This window comes from Elephas maximus, chromosome 3 (assembly GCF_024166365.1).
Source record: "Elephas maximus indicus isolate mEleMax1 chromosome 3, mEleMax1 primary haplotype, whole genome shotgun sequence".
NCBI lineage: Eukaryota > Metazoa > Chordata > Mammalia > Proboscidea > Elephantidae > Elephas > Elephas maximus.
The window spans coordinates 140,514,089-140,517,550 of NC_064821.1; the positions used below are offsets into that span (position 1 = coordinate 140,514,089).

The 3,462-nt window shown below is 46.8% G+C and overlaps 1 non-coding gene across 1 annotated transcript; it reads left to right on the plus strand.

Annotated features, from left to right (window-relative positions):
* Nucleotides 1–2,802: 2,802 nt before the first annotated feature.
* Nucleotides 2,803–2,965, plus strand: LOC126074200 (U1 spliceosomal RNA). The gene has a single exon (XR_007517000.1). It is a non-coding gene; the product is annotated as a U1 spliceosomal RNA (small nuclear RNA).
* The last annotated feature ends 497 nt before the right edge of the window (nt 2,966–3,462 follow it).

Genomic DNA, 3,462 nt, shown 5'->3' on the forward strand with positions numbered 1-3,462 from the left:
GGTGACAAGGGAGTCTGGGGAAGAGATACGTGGATAGACCTCTCTGAATGGGCAAAAAATTGAAGATATTTGTGTCCCGTGTGAATGCTCACCAAAGAGTGACCTCAGCAGAAGAGGATTTTAGTAATCAAGTGGATAGGATGACTTGTTCTGTGGATACCAGTCAGCATTTTTCTCCAGTCAATCCTGTCATTGCCCAGAGGGCTCATAAACACAGTGTACAGGATGGCAGGGATGAAAATTATGCATGGGCTCAGCAACACGGACTTCCACCGACCAAGGCCAACCTGGCTACAGTCACTACTGAGCGCTCAATCTTCCAGCAGCAGAGACCAACGTTGAGTCCCAGATACGGCAATATTTCCCAGAGTGATCAGTCAGTAACCTGGTGAAGGGTTGATTATACCACTTCCATGATGGAAGGGGCAGTGTTTCTTTCTTACTGAAAGGGGCAGTGTTTCTTTCTTACTGAAATAGACAGTTACACTGGTTATAAATTTGTCTTCCCTGAGTCCAAAGCTTCTGCCACAACTGCCAGCTGTGGATTCACAAAATGTGTTATCAGCAGTGACGGTATTCCACACAGCGTTGTGTCTGATGAAGGAACCCACTTCATGGCAAATGAAGTATGCAATACACCAATACACTATTCAGCTTCCTGTCCTTGCAGCTGACACCAGTTGAGGTGAAGAGCTCATAGGAGCCATTGAACACTGCTGCATCCATTTCAGGGACTGTTTGTGGGAAGAGTGAGTTGTGGCATTTGGAGGTAGAAATTTACCAATGACAAAAATAACTATGGTGCTCTCCCAGGAAAAGTTCTAAGTGCTTTCTGTGCCTTAACAGCTTTGACCTTCATAGCAACCCTGAAGGATTTATTTCTATTCCTGTCATCATCACTGGTGTCCCTGGGTGGTGCTGTGAAAGAAAGGCCTGGCAGTCTACTTTTTGAAAACTCAGCCATTGAAAATGCTATGGAGCGTTTTGATTCACATGGGGTCACCATGAGTTGAAACAGGCTCCATGGAAACTGGTTTATGCTTTTATTATTATTATCATTATTTGTTTTATTATTATTAGCACAGATGAATACTTTAAGACCCAGAGAGGATTAGTGACTTGCCAGAGGGCCTGGCTTCAGAGCCCTTGCCTTCCACCCAACATTCAGATTTCACTCCTATTTGGCACATGAGCTTCTCTTCTTTACATGTTCTTCATCCCCTAACAACCCAGGAGGCTATATGTCAGGAACCGAATGACCCTCAGAAGTCAATAAAGAAAAGAAGAGGAGAAGGAAGAGGGGAAGCTGGAGAAGGTAGGGGGAGGAGAGAACGAGGCCACAAAACCTTTTGAGTTTCTTCAGGGAGACTCTACCAGGGTCCTGCAAAGATGACATAGCTCTGGCCCCCATTCTAGTTGATGGTCTGATCCAGGGAGATCCCTGAATGGGCCTCCCAGGAGAAGGAAACAAGGTCATTTGGTCTTCGAGGGGCAGGTGGGACCTCCTGAGAGGGCCCTCTCCCAGACTGAGACCCAGACTCAAGATTTTCTGCAGAATGCATGAAGATCCAGTGATTCCCACAGCAGCCAGGAGCTTGCCCTGCCCCTATTCTTTTGTCTGGTCCATGCACTCCACAGTTGACTGCTAAATATGTATTTTAAATGTTCTCTTTAAATACATTCACTTTCTTTTTCTCAAGTCATCTGAATTTTCGATTCTTCTGGCTACCACCAATGAAAGCAGATATCAGTGCCATAAGCAGAAAGTAAGTGTAAAAAGAAACACCAGAATATCAGAATAATGGTACTACAGTAAAGCCCCACAACTCTACCACTCTTTTGATCTTTAATCCCCATGGACTCTTCCAGGCATGTCACATGTTTTCTGTTTTGCATTCAATACTCCCAAGAAGTGTTCATATCTGTCTTGTGTCCAAGAGGGAAGCAATGGCCAAGGAGGTGGAGTTGCTTAAGCCTGTGGAGGCATCCTGGTAAGTATGTAGATGAGACAATGCAGCGGTAGCTTGTCAGGGTCTGTGCTTCAAGGTGGTATGGTTGGCCAGGCTGTGGGTTCCAGCTGGGGCTAGGGCTTGAATGTCTTCCTGGAGAACGGTTTGCAAAAGTGGCAGTGGGTTGATCTGTTGTGGGAATTGAATAAAGTTCTTGCCTCTCACTGGTCAAGAATGAGCAAGTAAGGCACACAGAATTTTCCACATGAGCAAAGCTTTACTGAAGAGGCTTGCAAGTGGAGATGAGGAGGGCCTAAGCAACGCATACCCCTGTGTCACAGAACAAAAGACTTGCCTGGGTTTTTAAAAGTTCTTGGGCAGGAAAAGATTCATATTTATTCATAGGCATAGGCAGGGATATGTTAACTATGGTGCACGCGCAGCAGTTTTCTAAGATGGCTCCTGTCCCAGAGGTTTCTGGGATTTGTAACAGGACTTATTATGGGGTATCGTGCCTGCACAGCAATTCCTAAGCTGTTGCTGCAGCTCCTCACTGCCCCTGGTGGAAGTTCAGACAGTGGTCACAGGTGAATGTTCTGCGCATGTCTCTGGGGCTGGTTTTATCCAGCTGCTTCTGAAAGACAACTTTAAAGAAGTTGGCGGGCTATTTTCTGATACCCTGCCTCATTGTTCTGGGGAATGGCTTTGTTTCTGTGCCCTGTCCCATTTCCTGTACTTTGTTTTCAGATTTGCGGGCCCCTCTGTTCCTGCCTTAGATCGAGAGGAGGGAGGTAACCTTAAGTGTACGGTGCAAATGTAGGAGGCTGTGCTGTGCCCATAAAAAAATGCAGTCATACTTAACTAGCAGGGGAGATACCATGATCACAAAGGTGGTTTTCTGAGGGTGAGGCTCATGCCTTGCACTCAGGTTGTGCTCACTGCTGTGGTTTCCCCACACACGAGAAACTCGACTGCATAATTTGTGGTAGTGGGAATTGCGTTAGGGCTTTCCCCTGATCTTCCATTTAGGACAGACTTTGCTAACCTTGGCTGCCACGCCCAGTAAAGCTGCTCTCTCATCACTTTTTCTTACCCCTGACTCAAATTCTCTATTCTTCCCCATGTCTCTCTCTTCCAACTCTCATTTTTTACTTCTTTGGCAGAAGTCCCATCTGTGCTTCCGCTGCCTGCTCAGAGGCTCTTTACTCTCCCTGAGACACTCCAGAATCTGCAACTTCATCCACCAGTCTCACATTTGCTAAGGACCCTCTGTTCCCACCTGCAGCTAATAAACTGACTCTGGCTGTGCATTGGGCCTGGCATCAGGGTGCTGTTGGAGTTGGGGAAGCAGGCTGGGAAGAGCACTCTTGTGGGAGAAGCACTCTTGGCTGTGGAGTCCAGAGGGACCAGTAAGGGGTGGTAGTGAGAGATGAGATTCCAGTATGTAGCCTTCTGGTGTAGATGGGAATCGAGCCAGTGGATGAAAATGTCCAGGTGCGGCTGTCCCAACATT